Source organism: Heloderma suspectum, chromosome 6, assembly GCF_057233095.1.
Source record: "Heloderma suspectum isolate Gila_16-S chromosome 6, 16-S_ref, whole genome shotgun sequence".
NCBI lineage: Eukaryota > Metazoa > Chordata > Lepidosauria > Squamata > Helodermatidae > Heloderma > Heloderma suspectum.
In genome coordinates, this window is record NC_139463.1 from 2,015,440 (window position 1) to 2,034,817 (window position 19,378).

General features: G+C 48.7%; 1 long non-coding RNA gene across 1 annotated transcript in view; it reads left to right on the forward strand.

The window, feature by feature from the left end:
• The first annotated feature begins 750 nt into the window (after positions 1-750).
• The window catches only part of LOC146340366 (uncharacterized), a 54,287-nt gene continuing 35,659 nt past the window's right edge, over positions 751-19,378 (forward strand). The window contains exon 1 of the long non-coding RNA XR_014784035.1: positions 751-809. This is a non-coding gene — a long non-coding RNA (uncharacterized LOC146340366). The remainder of the gene's footprint in view (positions 810-19,378) is intronic.

Below are 19,378 nucleotides of genomic sequence, written 5' to 3' on the forward strand. Positions count from 1 at the left end.
ATGCAAGCCCCTTCGCCACAGCAAGGCAGAGATCCGTGAAGGGGCGGACTCCGCCTGCTTGCTGCGAAAGCCACCCGCGGGGCGGCTTCTTGCGAGCAGGCGGGCAGGGGCGCGCGGACTCCGCCGCCCTCGGGCCCGCCGAGGCCCGGGCGGGCTGGGGCGCCCCCCCATCAGCCCCCCGGGCCCGGCCCCCGGCGCGAGACCCGCCGTCCCAGCGACCCCGAAGCCGGCAGCTTCGCGGGTGTGACGCGCGCGCCCCCCTTCCCCTCAGACCCGCGGCAGACGCGAGTCCGGGGCGGCGGCGGGGAGCCGCGCCGGAGCCCGCTCCCGACGGCGACAGGCAGCGCGGCGGCGGGAGGCGCCCAGCCGGCCCCCGCTCCGCGGACCCTCGCCTCGCCTCGCCTCGCCCCGCGTCGCGCGCAGCCCGCCGGCCGCGGGCGGTCCTCCCCCGGCCACCGGAGGGGCGGAGGCCGGAGCTGCTTCCCGCCAGGCCGTCGCCGGCTGCCGCTGGAGGGGCCGGGCCGGGCCGGGCCGGGGCCGGGGCCGGGGCCGCGCTCGTCCCCGCTCCGGGCGGCCAAGGGCCGGCCTCTCTCGCCCCTTCGCCTTCTGACCCACTCGCAGGCTCACCCGGGTCGCCTCTGACTCCGGCAGCCCGGCCACGCTGGCCGGCGACGCCCCGCGCTTCTGCCGCCGCTCCCCTCGGGCTGAAGCCGGAGGAGGCGCTTTTCGGGCCAGGCAAAGGGCGGGGCTGGCCGGGGCTGGAGGACGAGGGCGGCGTCGGGCCGGCCGGCCGCTGCGGACGCGTTCAGGTAGGACTTCGGGCGGGCGGGCGGGCCGTCCCCCAGCCCCGACCGCCTGCCTGCCGCCTGCCATTTTTCGCTATTCAAAGGCGACTGACACAAACGCATATGCATATAGGAAGGAGAGCAATTAATACAGCAGCATCGACAACCCATACTTTGGAGGAGCGAGGTCTCAACTAGGCAGGCTAAGAACAGTCGTGGTGTTTTCATGCGGTGCTGCTTAATAATAATAATAATCGTGTTGTTCCTTCTCATCTGTGACTGGGAGCGCCTTTATCCTGAGTCAAGCCATTCATCCCATCCCAGTAGTGCTTTGGGAACAATGCCTCAGCTAATTATCGAAGATTTCAGCCAGAACATTCCCTCATGAAATGAAAATGGGGTGTCAAGATGAAAGGGCAACAGAGGGAGGGAGAGGAGGGAGGGGGCTTGGCTGCACTGAGTTTATCTGTTTATTTACATACAATTTATATTCCTTTCTATATCCAATAAAATTTTCAAGCAGTGAACAATAAAATGGAAAATAACAACAACAACAACAACAACAATAACACAGAATTAAAAACCTTAAAATCAGATTGTGCCAATAAAACCATGTCTGGTTAGTAAGCGAAGGCTTGTTTAAACATAAATGTCTTCAGCAGGCACTGAAAATGAAACAATATTTGTGCCTGCCTGACATCAATCAGCAGGGAGCTCCACAGAGAGGGAGCCAATACATGAAAGGCTCTACTCTGAGTGGACTCCAAACAGACTGCATGTCCATGTGGAACCATCAGGAGACCCTGATCCGATGACCTCAGTGATTGGGCAGGCAGTAAGGGAGAAGGAACTATCCTGGTCCCAAGTCCTGGTCTCTCTATTTCTGGAAGGAAATATCCTGGTCTCTCAAATATCCTGCTCCCAAGTTGTTTCGGGCTTTATACAGCAATAACAAAATCTTAAACTTGGCCTGGTAGCAAATAGGCAGCCAGTAAAGTTCCCCCAATAGAGGTGTCACCTGCTGAAAACAGGGAACTCCCAACAATAGTCAAGCTGCTCCATTCTGTACTAGTTGCAGCTTCTGGACCAACGTTAAGGGCAGCCCCACATAGAGAGCATTGCAGTAATCCAGGCTTGAGGTTACTAGTGCCTGTGCCACTGTGGCCAAGCTATCCCTGTCCAGGAGAGGTCATAGCTAGCATAGTAGTCAAAGCTGGTAGAAGGCACTCAAAGCTGTCGTGGCCACTTGGGCCTCCAGTAACAAAGATGGATCCAGGAGTATCCCCAGACTATGAACTTGATCTTTCAGAAGGGTTGCAACCCCATCCAGAACAGGAAATGAGCCTGTCTCCTGGGCTTGGGAGCCACTTACCCACAGAGGATCCCTCTGGCCAGGATTTCACCTCAGTTTATTGGCCCTCACCCAGCCCATCACTGAATCTAGGCACTGATCCAGGATTTGCACAGCCTCTCCTGACTGAGATGTCACAGGGAGACAGAGCTGTGTGTTGTCAGCATAGTGATGGCACTTAGCTCCAAATCCCCTAATGACTGCTGCCAGTGGCTTCATATAGATAAGAACATAAGAAGAGCCGTGCTGGATCAGACCAAGGTCCATCTAGTCCAGCATTCTGTTCATACTGTCGCCAAACAGCTGCCCATGGGAAACCGTGAGTGCAACAGCACCCTCCTGCCCATATTTCCCAGCAACCGGTTGTCCAAGCAACTGATGTTGAACAACACTGGGGATAAGATGATACCCCGTGGAGTCCCATAACTCAATTGCCTAGGGGCTGAGGAATGGCTACCCAGTGTTACTGTCTGAATGTTGACCTGGTGTTGAATGGGGTACGGCTACCCTTGAAAGACCAGGTCCGCAGCCTGGGGGTCATTTTGGACTCCCAGCTGTCCACGGAGGCTCAGGTGTCAGCTGTGAGCCGGACAGCGCTGTATCAACTCCATCTGATACGGCGGCTGTGCCCCTTCCTTCCCGACCATCTGCTCCCATCGGTAGTACATGCCCTGGTCTCCTCTCGTTTAGACTACTGTAATGCGCTCTACGTGGGGTTACCCTTGAAGACGGTTCGGAAGCTGCAGCTGGTACAGAACGCGGCAGCTCGCCTGATTAAAGGCAGCTGCCGGCGAGATCACATCACTCCAGTGCTGAAGGAGTTGCACTGGTTACCCGTTGTTTTCCGGGCCAAATTCAAGGTGTTGGTTTTGACCTTTAAAACCCTATATGGTTCTGGCCCAGCCTATCTTAAGGAGCGCCTCCAGCAGCACCAGACAGGCCGCTTAACAAGATCAGCCTCGGATGGCCTTCTCTCTGTCCCATCAGCCAGGACAGCTAGACTGGTGGGGACGAGGGAGAGGGCCTTTTCTGTGGTGGCCCCCACTCTGTGGAACTCCCTCCCTAGGGAACTCCGTCATGCCCCCTCTTTAATGAGCTTCCGTTGTGTATTAAAAATGCTGTTGTTCAGGCAGGCATTTGGGGTGGGTTAGGGTATTTTAGAAAATGTTTTTATTGTAGAATTTTATTGTTTTAAACTGTTTTTATTGTATGTTGTACATCGCCCAGAGTGGCTGGGTGACCAGCCAGATGGGCGATTAATAAATTTAATAATAATAATAATAATAATAATAATAATGAAATTGACCCTGCAGGTAGGACTGGAACCACTGTAACACAGTGCCTCCGGGCTGATCAAGGAGGACACCATGGTCAATCGTATCAAACCCAATGAGAAATCGAATAGAATTAACGGGGTTGTACTCCCCCTGTCCCTCCCTCTCTCAATAAAGGTCATTTATCAGGGCTGTCAAGGCTGATTCAGTCACCTGACCTGGCCAAAGCCCAGACTGAAATGGGTCTAGATCATCAATATCCTCCAGGAGCGTTGCAGTTGCCCGGCCACGACCCTCTAGAGCCCTTCCCCAAGAAAAGGGTATTTGCAATTGGGTGGTACTTGTCAAATTTCTTCTGGAATGGTCACACTCCTGCCTCCTTAAGGGCAGCAGGAAGCATCCCTTCATGCACGTACCACTCCCTGGACCCACCCAGTCATGCTCCACCCTCTACTGCTATCTCTGATCTGAGAATGGAGATAACTGGAGTTTCCCCTGCTGGCACAGGCCAGCAGGGGAATCACCACTGTTATAGCAGTGAGGAGATGCCCTCTGAGGGGGTTGCTCCAGGGGGCAGGGCTTTAACCTGCCCCCTGGATCCCCCAAGATGCTGCTTGGCCAGACTGGGGTTCCCCATGGGCTGCATGGGCCCGGAGGTTCTGCACCCATGGCCAGCCTTTTGGAAGTGGTAATTCACAGCACTGCGTGCAAAGGCTCCCATGACCAAAGGGGTCTGGGGCGGCATCTGTTTCTCCATGCAGATGGTGTGTCCAGCCCCTGAGCAGTGGCCTCTTCCCATTCTAAGGATTATTAATATTAATATTAGTATTAGTATTAATTACATTTCTATACCGCCCACTAGACAAAGCTCTCTGGGCAGTTTACAAAGATTAAAAACATTAAAAATACAGTATACAGAGATTAAAATCCATTTGCATAAAAAAAACATGAACAGGCAATATACACAAGAGAACATCTATCTAAAACAACTTCAGACAAGCCATCTCAAGCAACAACCATCACCATAAGACAATCCAGGATCAATTAAACTTATCATATGCTGCCAAATGCCTGACAGAAGGGAAAGGTCTTAACCTGGCACTGAAAAGATAGCAATGTTGGCACCAGGTAGACCTCATCAGGGAGATCATTCCACAATTGGGGAGCCACCGCTGAGAAGACCCTCTGCCTTGTTGCTGCCTTCCGAGCTTGCCTTGGAGGAGGCAGCCAGAGGAGGACCTTAGATATTGAGCGTAGTGTACGGGTAGGTTCCTGTCGGGAGAGGATATCAGCATCTTAAGGATGTGTGCTTTATATACTGAGCCAGACCGTTGTCATCCTAGTTACAACAGCTCTCCGAGATCTTTCACAGGTTTCCTACTGATGATGCTGTAACCGGAGGTGCCAGAGGCTGGACTGAACCCACAGGCACATCTGTGCCTTACCAGTGTGCTAAAGGCCTCACCAAATATATGCCCCCTCCTTCCTTTCAACTTGTTTGCTGGTGGAAAGGAAAAACAAAGACAGACAGGGGCATGCATAAGAATGGCACCTTACATTAAAAAGAAGAGTACTTCATCCCAAAGCAGTGCCAACACAGCCAGAAACAGTGCAGCAGGGTGGGGTGGGTTTGGGGCAAAATGTAGGAGGGGAGTCTCAGAAAAACAGGACCTGTAGTTCTGGCTAAGCCAAAGACCACTTTTGCAAGATTCTTAAAACTGTAAACTTCACAGCACATTAGGTGATGACAGTCAAGTCTTGAACTTTTGCATTTATTACCGTTCCCATGGTAACTCTAAAATGCTCACTTGGGTGGGGGACTAAATTCGTCCAGAATCTTCTGTTTGCCTAGAAGTGGAATGATGCTGGTAGCATGAACACACAGGCAGCCTCACAGGATAATTAAAAGATGTACCATTTAACGGATGACAACAATTGAAACTTTAATTAGTCGGCACTGGCCTTCTTTCATTGCTATTTTGTTTTGCACCCAACTGGAGATGAGTACGGGAAATAGCTGGGGTGGGGGGAGGAGGAGATGAGGGTGAGGGCAAGGCATTCATCTAAGCTGCACAAAACAGTGGTGTTGCAATAATAATTAAATTAATTATAAAAGCAATTTGCTTTTTTTCCCTCTCCCCCAAATTTGATTTGACAGCTTATGAATGGTTGCATGGATCTAGACTTGAAACAGCAGTGGGACGCACACCCCACTCAAGGCACTGTCAGCTAATTCTATAATGAGATGCTGGAGTTGGTAAGCAGAACTCCTTGAGTGCATGCGCGCAAGAGAGACAGACAGAGGTGGGTGGGCAAATGGGGGTGGGGAGGAAGGGAAAGGGAGGGAAAGTCCTTCTTTTTATATCCTCTGGGTTTGGAAAGCAGAGCACTGCTAAAGCAAAGGCCTTGGGAGATCTTAAGCTTGAATCACAGCAGTTCCTTGGGCTCCTTTCTTCTGACCAGTTGACTTTCTGCCATCCCATCTGTGCTTCTCATTGGCAATCTGAGATCTTTTCTCACCCTGCACCCCCGAGCTGTCCATCTAGCATGGGGGTTTATAAAGATTCTGGCCAGGACTATGTCACTACTCTTTTGTACTGGGCCTAGCACATTGTTAATGCTACATTTATTTATTTAGTCATTAAAAATATTATTCATACTCTCTTTCTCAGCAAAGAAAAATACTGAGCTGGCAAGCTTATTTCAGACTTATTTATTTAATGTATTGGTTAAAACTATTCGTGAAATTTGCATCCTGCCATTCTATCAAATGGCGCCCAAGATTTGGGCAAAGATGCAGCTAACAACAATGGCACAAAGGGAGCTGTCGAGCACCAGGCCTTGCTGAAATGTAGCCAAACAAAAAGTGTAGCATTGTTGGGCAATTCTGAAGGTAACCCTTGGTTTTGAGCGGCAGCAGCCACTGACTGGGCAGAGCCACTTATCCACTGACAGGAATCCCCTGGTCCTTTTTATTACCTCTCCTGCACTGTGCACTAAACCAATAATGTGTATCTGCCTGTTCAAACAGTCCAGGTAAACAGTCTTACATGTACCACGCAAGTTCAACAAGTCAGTAATACTCTCTTATCTGATCTACTAAGGCCAGTGCAAACCTTAGCAAGCATTCGAAAGAAAGCTGTTCCTCTTGGGACTGCTGTATTTGAATACATTTGTTTCTGGGTGTTCGTGTGCAGACACGCACAGTGCTGTTTGGGCTATAGAAACTAGCTGCACCATGATTCACAAACCTCGACACAGCCCATCCACGTGGTCCAGTTTTTGTTCCCAAATGTACAGAGAATTTTTCAGTCCCAAAAGCTAGCATTTGCAAGCCAGGAAATGGATTTCCATTTTTGCCAGACCTGGAGATGTTCCACATAAGAAAGAAAGCATCCCATTTTAAATAAATATTTTTGCACTTGTTCAGGGTCTTTATTTCCCCAGCTTCATTCCTCAATAGCTTTTTGCTGTTCCTCCTCCTCCCATTTTGACAATGTTTCACCCAAACACAGTCCCTGAGATCTCCTTTACAACACAATCCTTTGTTTTGCCCCTTTTGCAACTGTGGCTTCTGTCAGAACACCGCGACCCCTAAATTCTTACTGACCTTCTTCAGGTTGCCTTTCTGCAAAGTGTGGATCTGTCTTTCCTCTTTATACATTCTCTCCCCCCCACTCCCCATCCATTCTTGCCCTTTCATCTTGGCATCCCATTTTCATTTAATGGGAGAAAATTGTGGCTGAAATCTTTGATAATTACCTGAGGCATTGTTCCCAAATTGCATCTGATTGCTTTGCTGGAGGCTCCCATCTCTGTTCTCAAAACCTGCTGGGTTGTATTTTATGGGGTTTTTTTTTAAGAAATGTTTTTTTCCCCCATGTGTAACAATGGAGGTTGCTTATCATCATGCAAAGTATCAAAACCTCAACAAAGAGAGGATTTAAAAAAATGCATATGTGACAATTATTATGTCCCTGATTTTTCCTTTCTCACTTCTCCAAAGGCAGACTGACATCTGCTGCTTTTTTCAAACCACTGGGCTTGAATGATGTTGCACACGATAAATTAAGAAGCAAAGTCTAGCTTAGCTGGGCCTTTGCTTATCGCATGGGACTTGGAGAAGGCACACTTTGGGTGGGTTCACACATCACACTGAGAACAAGCCATGGTGGGTGGGTTGTTCACTCACTAAACCATGTTATTCCTGACTGATGACTGTGTACTCTGTGGCTTGCTGTAGCTTGTTCCCCCCTCAGACCTCTAACCTCCTCTTTGAGCTTTCATCAGAGTCCATACTGGTGGTGGGAAGAAGGAATATTTTTTGCTGCTAGTGCTATCTTTCCCACTTTGTAAATTGCATCTATTTGTCCCCTTCCAAATATGGTAGCTGGGCACAGATTGTGGTAGATCTGTGTCCTCCTCCTCCTCCTCCTCCTCCTCCTCCTCCTCCTCCTCCTCCTCCTCCTCCTCCTCCTCCTCCTCCTCCTCCTCCTCCTCTTCTTCTTCTTCTTCTTCTTCTTCTTCTTCTTCTTCTTCTTCTTAATTTCCAGGAAGAAAGGGCATGGCAGCTGTGTATGGTAGCCTTCTCAGCAATGGTGCTCATTGGTACTACTGCTGCCTTCTCAATTTAACATTAAGGCAAACTTGCAGTGAGGCAGAAGATCCACAATCAGACTTCCCAAAGTAAAAGCAGCAATGGGAGGCCCCAAAATGGATTGGGACTGTAATTTTGGGGAAAGCTTTTTAACCCTCCCTTCTGTGGCATTTTACTTGATCCAAATCTTCATTCCCCACCCCAGAGTTGCTATTAACCCTGCTGGAGAAAAAAATGGTACATCCATATTGCATCTGCTGGGGAGCTGGGATTACAGTTTGGAAAATAAGGTGGGGGAAAGCCTCCACTTTGCCCTCCCCCCAATTACTTGAAGCATTGAGAAATACTTTGGGGCTTCCATCATGCAACTCCTGTGTCTCATCTTAGTTTGGCCCTCACACTGTTGTTGGTGCATGACACTATTTTATTTATTAATATATTTCTAGATTGCTTTTGGCCATAAGGCTGTTAAGATTATGTACAGAACAAATATTTAAACAATTTAAACAATGACAAAGATTAAGAACAGAACATCAAAACCTCCAAAAGGATATAACCAACCCTTTAAACCAACAAATGCTGAATAAAACAGAAATATTTTTTACCACCTTTCAGAAGATAACCAACGAAGGAGCTAATTTAATCTCCCTAGAGAAGGAGTCCCAAAATTGGGGTTCTGCCACAGAAAAGGCCCTGTCCCACGTTCCTACCAGCTAACCTCTTTCAGTAGCAGGACATACAAGAGGGCCTCAGATGAAGAATGTAAGCCATGGGCAGGTTCATACGGGAGGCCTCTAATTAGGGCGTATGTGTTACATGGCTAAAGCTAAGCAGGTCTGAGCCTGGATGGGAGACTGCCTGGCATGTAGATAGAATGATGGAAATGTATCATGTTTAAAAAGAAGAAGCATTGCCTGCAAAATTTTGTGTGTCGGTCTACTATTTTAGGCAAAGGGGCAGGCAGGGGCAGAAAAAACCTGGCAACTTTAAGAGTGAAATCTTCTTTTGTCTTTGTGCTACATTTTGTCTTTATGCTTCGCCCACCAGCTGGGTTACCCAGTGCAGAAAACATAGCAGCCTTTAGTTGGTCATAGCACAGAAGAATCTTCTTATAATTTCTGAACAGCCTGCAGCCCATCGCCATATTCCTTTTGGTCCTCTGCTGTCATGCAGTGCTCTGGCTCTCACAGGAGGCTGAATTCACACAACCAGTGCTTGTGTTCAGTTCTTCAGAGTGAAACTTATCACTTTGGAAATAATTTTGTCTTCTCCAAAAAGATGCAAAAAGAAAGCTAAGTTTGTGAGAGCCATTTCACAGAACTAACGTATCGGGTCCCCACTGCACTGACTTCATGACAAACAGGATCATGTGAAATGAATGGTATTTCTCTGGGTTAGTGGTGACCACTTTGTAACACCTCTGGTTGGTGCCTTGAGGCATGTTTGAGGCCCATAAACCTCATGACAATGTGATTATTTCTAGGATACGTTATATTTATTAGCCTTGTCCTCTGTGATGGTTTGGAGGCAGGAAATGTCTCCCCTGCTTACATCAAAAGGAAGCAATTTGAAAACTGCTGCTGAAGGCCTTAAAAAATGGCAGGAGCCTTGATCACTGGCCGGTGTGAGGGCCCGAGAGGCAGGGTGCTTGGTGGAAACATCTGGAGGGCAGCCGTGTGAGCCGTTGTTCAGTCACAGAAGCCAAGAAGCCCAATTCCAGCTCAGCCATTGTTAATAATTTATGGGTTTCTCTTGGTTTCCAGAGTGTTATTACCTCTCTTAATATCATTTACAAATTGCACATGATCCCATCAATTCTAGTAAAGTGAGGAAATGTCTAAAATAGCTTTTAAAAAAATCAAACTTTAAAGCCTAAATGGGAATTTATGGAGCTGGACCGGCCAAAGAAAGGGCAGAATTTAGCCATGAAGAATGAATGACATCTTCATTGTCTTTTGCACTGTTGCCAAGCATGGGAACAGCAGTATTGGATGGATCTATTGAATGTGTGATAGCTCAGTTTAGAAATAAATGAATATTGACACATTGACAGAATATTACTAAAACTTAAGGCTAGACAGTTCGTCATAAAAATAATTTTCAGCAGAATTTTCTCCAGGCAAGAGAATTGTATGCAGATTTCTTTCTTCAAAAATATGGTCAGTTTCCAATGCATTTTTAGATGCTCAAAAATATCCTCATGGCTAGAAATTCTCTCCCACTCCCCCAATTTCTTAAACAGAAAATCACAAAATTACAAACTAGCTCTAAAGCAGGAGGAAGTTTGTTGTTGGTTTGTGGCTGGTTATAATAGAACAAAGCCAGCTGAACTTGAAATGTCTTTCATTACTTGAAGGCTAGTGTATAACCATTTAACTACTTGCGTCCCTTCTGTACCAATAATATTGCTTTAGCAATCTTATCTCCTGTATCCTGATTCCTGAGACCAAGTGGGTCAAGATAAGAGAAGGTGGCTAGTTCAGGGTCACCCACTGCACTTCATATATGGGTAGGGGCAACCACTGCTTAATTTCCAGAAGAAGAAAAAAGAGTTTGGGACTAAAATTTGTTTGGAAATAAGAAAACACTTTGATCTGGCATCCCTCCATGCAAAATCACTGATATCGCAAAATCACTGATATGTAGGCAACCCAACAGTTATTCAGCAATGAAGGAAATGAACTCTACACTTGCTCAAGAAAAGTTTCATCCATTCCCATTTCATATGCCTTCAGGTACAAACTGAGCCATGGACAGAATGTGTTTGTTTGTTTATTTATTTATTTAATGCATTTATATACCACCTTAACCCAGGGCAGTTTACAAAGCAATTTAAAATCCAGGGCAGCAATACAATCTACAATAAAAAACAATAGAACAACAGAAAGTGCAAAGTGGAGAACTGGAGTTGCCAGTGTTTAAAATACGGACTGATGAAAATGCCTGAGAGTAGAAATAACATCTTAACCTGCCCCCTTCAAGATGATGAAGTGGCACCAAGCAACCTTTTGGGGGGAGGGTGTTTTACAACAGGGGTGCCACAGTTAAAAAGACCTCTGCTTGGTTGCCACCTGCCTGATCCCTGATGGCAGGCCACTCAAAGAAGGGAACCTGCCTCCCTCACCCAGTACACTCCCCACTGCCTAGTACACTGCAGCTCTAGTCCAGTGAAAGATCATCCCATTTAACCCTGGCCTTGGCTTCCTCTCTGCTTTGGGCCATTATGCGGGGCATATGACAAAGCGGGGTGGGAGTGGGGGAACACGACTTTGAAGGGCTGCCTTGCCATGATTCCAACATGGCATGCAGAAGAGGGCATCTAACCCAGAATCCAACATTCTTCATCAGCAGGTGTGGGGAGAAGCTTCAAGGCCATTTTGGTCATCACCTTTTGGGCCCATTGGTTTGATTTTTCTCAGCAACTCATCTATTCAGTGTTGTTTCCAAAGGGAACTTTGACGTTTTGAGCGAACAAGAGAAATTGCTGGTCTGCATAATAAGCTTTCCTCTTTCACTCAGATGTGCAAGGACTCTGCTCTCAAGTTTAACCTGGATTTGATTACTGGGAGAGGTGAGAAAGGAAGGAAGCAAATATCCCTTCCCTTTCTCCCCCTTCCCTTCCCTTCCCTTCCCTTCCCTTCCCTTCCCTTCCCTTCATTAACTCTGCATCCTAGACAAGCTCAGGGGTGTGCATTTTCATTTGCTTTTGGCTGCTGGTGGCATAATTGTGCTCTCCATGGCAACATAGTATGATTCCACTGGCACAGACCATCCAGTATTCCTGCAGGAGGGCAAGGGATCCACAAAGGCAGCAGCCCAGAAAACCTGGATAGGAGCAGATGAGGCAACAGGCTCATACTATCAAGGGCCATCCAAGAGAGAGCTGTTAGTAGGAACCTTTCAATTAAACACACACACACACACACACACACACTTGAAAAACCCACAATGAAAAGCACACATCTCTTCCCAAATTGTTATGAGAATGCACAATAGACTCCACTTTGTGCATCCCCTTAAGAGGACTGTTGTTCCTTTCTCCTTTCCTTGTCATGAGAGCCTAGAGAGCCAGCCATACTGAATGCAACACAAGGCATTAGGAACCCAGAGCTGTCCTTGCATGGGGCAAAACAAAACAACTTGTGGGACTGCAGCTCTGCAGTTCAGAAGCGGCACCCAGCTCCCACACAGGTTGGTGCATCATCAACCACTGGCCACCCAGCTCAGCCAACAGGATTTTCTGGGCCACAGTACATGACTTAGTATTCAGGGAGCCCTGAACAACTCTGCTCTCCAATTTACAACACAAACATAGCATGCTATACTGCACCATACCACAGTGTGAAGTAATGTATATTATTTAAGCATTTGCATCCCATATGCACAGCATATAAGCTCTCACAACAGTTTGTAAGATTTAAAACAAAATAAAAAAAAATAACTGCGCTATTTAAAAAAACAAAAGCAAGCAAATCAGCCAGTAGAGACGCATCGTTTCAGCCAGTCCTTCCTGCAAGGGAAGGTCTCAGCCAAGGGTTCCTCCCTGGTGAAGGGCTTCTAAAAAGACAAGACCTCCGGCCTGGCCAACTGTGCTTGCACGTCAGCAAATAAAAGTGAAGTTGGTTCCCTGGATTGGGTCCAGACACACACTGGCAGCCAGTGCAAATGTGTCAGCATAGATCAGCCACTGTTGGCTAGCACCCAGTCAGAGCTTCACTGCCACATTTTGGGATCTGTTGTAGTTTCTGAGCACTCTTTAAAGGGAACCTTACAGAGAGGACATCGTAGTCACCCTGGAATCACAGATGTGCACAGGCATGGCAGAGCAATGCGCAGATGTGGCTGGGCCCACCTGGGCCTTGGGTCTCCACCCCACCCCACCCCACCCCACCCCCATAACATATAGGGCCATAATGCCCTTCTTGACAACATGGAATAACATGATTTGAGGCAGCTCCTTTAAGAGAGGAACGGCAAATTGCTCTTCGTTGTCTCAGATTCTGTTAAACGAACACTAAGCACTAAGCACGAAGACCTTCCTGGGCAGACTGCGATTTCCCCTTCAAATGCTTCTGTGATGTTCACGGGCAGCCCTTTCCACAGGTTCTCTCTGTACCTTGGGCTCTATGCAAATTCTAGTTCTCTGCAACTTATTAGATAACAAAGGGCTGTTTTCTCTGTGGAGCTTTGCTTGTCTCTGAGCCTTGTGAAAAGGATAATTAAGGACTGCTGTAGGAAGCTACACTGGATCATTTGCATTGTATTTAAGTAGAAACAGAGCAGCAGATCAGCCTCCAAGGGGAAGAAGCTACAATATAGAAAACAACAGAATTCTTGCATACATGGATGGATGGATAGATTGATAGAATATTCCAATGCAAATACCCACTTGCTTAATAATCTTCAAGAAACCTTTATTGGATCAACAAGAGGGACAAAAATCTTAGGATATGAAGAGTTCAGTTATAATATGTCAAATCAATGGGCCATCCTTTCCAGTGCTACATACTCTGATTAGAAGCATCTCTTCAGGGTCTCTGGCTGGGGTATTTCCCATTCCTGCCACCTGAGATGCCACCAGAAGATGATGAGGTGAACCTGGAATCTTATGCATGTAAAGTACATAGGGCTAGCCCACAGCCTTCTACCAAGCCAGACCACTGCCCCATCTAGCTTAGCACCATCCACACTGACCAGCAGGAGTGGCTCTCTGGGGTCTCAGGCAGGGCTCTTTCCCAGCTCTACCTGGAAATGCTGCCAGGGATTGAACTGGGGACCTCTTGCATGCAAAGCAGGGGCAATATCACTGAGCTATGACCCTTCGCTACAGAGCAAAGCCCCCACCCTGGTTTGCTTTGGCACGGCTGGGCTGTGCTACCTTGAGTTGGAGCTTTTCCTGGGGTGAATGTCAATTGCCTAATTGTTAGTGATGCTGTCAGGGATGGACTTTGGGGCAGAAATCCTAGGACTGCCAGCAAGTGCCAGCTCTAGGCTCTAGTCTGGACAGCCCTTGGGCAGGACGTCCTCCGTGCCCCCCCCCCAGTGAGCCGGCCTTCTCACCGCCAGTGCCACCAGCAGCTCTTGCCCCTCCTCCTCCTTGCTCCTGCTTGCTTGGCGGGCAAGGAGCCAGGTGGCTGTGGCATCTGCTGCGCCTACCTCCCACCCCCACCATCGCTCAAGTCAGAGCGAGAGGCAGGGGAACAAGCAGGCTGCAACAGGGAGGAGGCAGAGCAGGTCTGGGGGCTCCAGCTGGGGCCTTTGGCAGTTGCCCAACCATGCCTACCCTTGATGCTGGCCCGGCCCCCAACTCAGTGGAGTGGCAAGGAGGGCCTCTAAACCAGGAACTCTGTTAAACACTGGCCGGGACGAAGTACGCACAGGGCTGGGGAGCCAGAACCTCCATTGCCAGAAGAGCTGGGAGGGGGGTGGCCAGGCCAGGCCCGTCCCCACTCCAGCCCCACTGCCTCCCAATCCGGATTCCGCCATCCCTGCAGGCTCCTCCTTGAGGGCAATTTGAGCCACTGGCAGGGGACTCTTGGCCTTGGCAGCCTCCGTGGGAGGCTGAAAATGTTGCTGGATGGGAGGCGAGGTGAGTGGGGAGGGGCATGGACATGGAGGAGGCCGAGGTGGAGCAGAGGACAGGAGGCAGAGGAAGCAAAGGGAGGCTGAGAGGAGGGAGAAGTAGGAAGGCCTGGCCTGGCCTGTGTGGGCCTTCATGGCTGGGGGAAGGAGAAGGGCTTCTGGGGGTGAGGGAGAAGTGGGAGGAGGGTCCAGTGAGTGCGCAGCAGAGTCAGAGGCAAATGGGCCAGGCGGATTGCTGCTGGAGCAGGTGGACAAGGATCCACAGGGCCAGAGCAGGTGGTGTGTGCTGAGACAGGCTGGTGGCCAGGTCCCAAAGGATGCAGGCAGTTCCCCGAGTGAGGGAGGGGACATGGTCCACGGTGGACTGGTGGCCAGGTCCAGGAGCAAGGAGGTGAGGCAGGATGAGGCAACGTAGCATCTTCTTCCACAGGTGAGCTGCTCAGGTTGGGAAGCCAAGCCCAGGAGAGTTCTCACAGAAGGCCAGCAGAGCCCCCACTGGCTCCCCAGCCCACCTGATCCCTTCCGGGCTGGGCGGTTCGTTTCCTTCCCTGCCTCTGTTGGGACTTGGGAGGGGGTTGGGCGGCAGCAGCACTCGAGCCAGCGAGGCCCTCTCCCTGTCAGATGCCCCGGTGGCAGTGGCACAAAGGGAACGGCACGTGCATCCTGCCGCCAGACTTCCAGGGGGTTCTGGCCCGCTGGCGCCTGGCTGGTAAATGTAAAAGTGTGTCAGTCAGACCTTCTGCTTTCTCTGCAGCTCCCAAGCATGGCTTTGATTTGGATCGTTAAGCCAGCCAGGAGAGAGCGGCCTCCAAAGCACTGGCTCTTGGGGAGGCACAAGGTGCTTAGCTTGCCCTGGAACAGGGGTGGGGAACCCCAGGGCTAGGGCCCCAGTCTAGCCTTCTGGGGATTCCCAGAGGGCCACATCCCCTTCCTCTGGCACCCCCTGCTGCCCCAACCACCCATTGCTGGGTGGCTTCCCAGCTGTTCCAAGTGGCTGAAATGCCTCTCCGAAGGCTCAGCTAGTGGCAGTAAAGGCTTGAAGCGACAACATGCTGATGTGCTTTGTACTTTGGGCCCCTTCCCTTTTGCCTTTGCCTTGCCCCTTTTGCTTTGGCCCCACCCACCATTGGAATGCGGCTGCCAGAGCCGCTCCAAAACGGAACTGGCCCTCTGGCTGATAGAGAGGCCCCAGCCCTGTCCTGGGGAACACAGAGGAACAGCAGGGGAGTGAAAATGCTTTGCGTACCCACAAAAGCCCCAGGCCCAGCTGCTGCAGTACAAATGCCAAGCATATTACTGGACTCCACAGAAAGGTACAGTCTTATCTGTGAACAGATTGTGTTTTTAAGCAAAAAAGCAGTGGCAGCTGCTTAAATACATCGACTTCTTGGAAACTGTCAAGATTTGGATACACATGCGATCGAGCGCGATCACTTAGGTGTCTTGGCCCATCTGCACGGAGCAGCTATCGATTCGAGTTGATACGCATCGATTCCGAGAAAACGGCCCTGCTTTGAAAATGAACTTCCAGTAATTTCAGAGGGGAAAATGCAGTGTGTTGCCTTCTCTTGTTTTGTTAAACGTGTCTCGTGTCTTTGAAATACAAAAGTAAATCCAAACAAAATGGCTCAGTGAGAATTAGAATGCATTGATTCTCAGGGAGGGTGTAATAGCCTCTACTAAAAGCTTTTGACAGTGTTCACATACATGGTTTTCTTTTCCACAAGCCCCAGACCCTCCCCCACCTCTCCACTTGCTCAGACATGGGCGCGTTTAGGCTTCTGGTGCAGTGCATTTATCGCATGTCAGAACCTAGTGCTGAAGCATCACGCCATTCTGTGATCAAGAAGAACATAAAGAGCTTTTTGGCCACTAGTTGTATTTATTGCAAAAATTTAGGCTGAAGGACACACCGTGTGCCAAACCAGATATTTTTTGTGATGTGCACTATGGTGCAATTGCTTGGTAGGACGTGAATGTGATTCTTCTGTTGTTAAAGCCGAATTTGGACTTTTGCACCACATCATTACAGCGTTTGGGGCCTAGCCGTGCTCCACCCAGCACAACCACGTGACAATGAGCACAATGTGCTCAGGACGGATTCTGCCCTGAATATTCCCGAAGTTCAATTTTAGACACAGAAAGTGGGGTTTTGAGGGGTACAAAAAGCCGCTCGACCCTCATCGCCTTATTGGCCCTTTGTGTGTCTTTCCTCCGTGTCCCTTTGCAGTCCTGATAAGCTGCTGCTTCAGCATCATTTACAAGGATTTTTCCATGTCATGATCCCAGCCAGTCAGGGATCACCTGGGCAGTCCAATTTGGCTCCATGACAATGCCAATGAGGACAAAAACTGGGGTGGGGGAAAGAGGGGACACGTCTCCATCACACAGCAACAGGCAAGGCTTTCTGTCTTGCCTTGCAGCACTGGTAGTTTCTCAGTGCTGTGAAGCAAGACTTCCTCAATCAAGCCCTAGTCAGGCATAGTTATGCGTGAGTGGATTGGGAAGAATGTGGATGGCGATACACATTTGGATGCACATTTCAATGCACATTCTTCTGAAAGTAATGCAATGCAGATCAACTGTATCCAGATGCAGAATTATTTTCTATGCCCAGACTGGTCAACTACACATGACATGACCGGGTCAAAGGAAGGAAAGGAGCACTGATCCTGTTGCATCAGCAGTGGGGACAAGCTCCCTCCTCACCCCAATATTCCAGTATCACTGTGGATTTCACAGGGGGTAGAAATATCACCCAAATCCCCCCTTGTTCAGCACAACATCCCAGAAGCTACAAAACAACTGTAGGTAGAGACACCCCACCCCACCCCAGTCATTTGCCAATTTCCAGAGACTCTGGAGGTAACAAATGCATCTGAGCAAACCAGACACAGTGGTTCCATAATATCTTCTGACCATTACTTTTGGGGTTCACAGAAAATCAATTTTCTTTCTTTTTTTGGTAGATTGGTGATTTTTCACCTAAGAAAATTCCCTGGGGTTTTGGATATGAAGATTCCCTCTCCCTCCCACCAAACAACAAATTGTGGCCTTGTTCTCACAATACCTTGGTGAATCATGACTCCAACTCCCATCAGCTCCAGACAGCATGGCCAATGTTTGGGATGATGGGAGTTGTAATCCAATGACATATGGAGGGCCACAAGTTTCCCCATCCCTGCCTTAACTCATGGAATTGTAGCATAACAAACTCAGAAAAGATGTCCAGTGGACCATCAAAAGCACTCTGCCTTGTTGGCACACAGGTGATCTGTGCTCATCTGTCCATATCTCTTAACCACAAAATACAGCAGCTGTTGTGGCTAGTGAGGTGCACTGCTGAGACATGTTTATATGCCAGAATGAACAAAAAATTGAGTTTCTCTGGCTCAAAATGATGGACACTTAAACACGGTGGACAGAAGTGGCTCTTATCCAGCACATCTAGAAGCATTGGCTTCCACAGCCCAGTTTGTACCAGGCAAAATTCTGGGTAAGACTTGTCCAAAGAGTACAAGAAAAATGGGTTCATGCTGCCATTGCTGTTTACATGGGCCCAGCACATGCCACCTCTGCTAATTTTTGTGAACCACCCAGAGAGCTTCAGCTATTGGGCAGTATAGAAATGAAACAAACACTGCTTAGGACAACCCAGTGGCTGTCCTCCAGGCCTCCTTTGTTTTTCTTTCCTCCAGCCGGGGCTCTTGGGCGGTGGCGGCGGCCTGGGCCTTCCCCCATATCTGATGCTCCCACGCCCTCTTCTGCAGTCCTTGAAATTTCTCTTCTCCAGGGTCAAGTCCCTGGTGCCTGCTCACAGAGTAATTGTGAAATTATTATGGTTGGTGATTTTAATTTAAATTGGATGGAGAAATGTTGTACCACGGCTGACTCATTTGCTATGGATTTTCACTTAACCAAATTGATTAGTCAACCAACTAGACTTTACTTGAAAGTTGTAATCATTCATTATTAGATCTAATTTTCATGTCTCTCCAAGACTATGTTGAGGAATTAAACTGCAAAAAAAAAAAAAAAAGGAAATAAGGGGGAAAAGAGAGACTCTTAGGAAGTTACAACAGAAGGGGACCAGTAAAAATGTAGAAATTGAGGGTTCCATTCACAGACCACTGCTGTGGGTTGTGACATGGAGCCATTGAGTAGTTGCCTTTATTCTGGGGATGGAGGAATACTTGCATAATATGTCAGGGGGTCTGTTTATAGCATAAATCCATTACTTTGAACTTTTAAAGGAGAAATATGCCCCCAATGATTATCTCACTTATCTCTGTAGACAACCCTATAAGGAGGAGAGCCACAGTTATGCCCATAATTCAGATGGGGACTGGAAACAGCAAATCCCCCCCCCCCCGAGTGAGTCACCAGCTGAGGGGGGATCTCTCCACTCCCTAAAGCTGTTCCTGGAAGTAGTCGCCTTCTTGCCTGGCTTGCAAGCTTCCCAAATCCCTCTGCCTGGCTATGTTTGGAAACCAAAGTCTGGAGCAGATGGCCCTTTTTGTCTGCTCCAGCAAGGCTCTTATGTTCTTCCCTAGACTGGAATAAGCCTTTTGGGTAGTATGTTGTTGTTGTTCAGTCATTAAGTTGTGTCTGACTCTTCGTGACCCCATGGACCATAGCGCACCAGGCCTTCTTGTCCTCTGCTCTCTCCTGGAGTGTGCTCAAGTCCATATTCATTGCTTTGGGTATATAGCATTGTTCATATTTTGTGCACAGCACTTGGCAGTGCTGTGGTGTTGAAGAAATGTTAGCAAGGAGGAGCAGAAGGGGA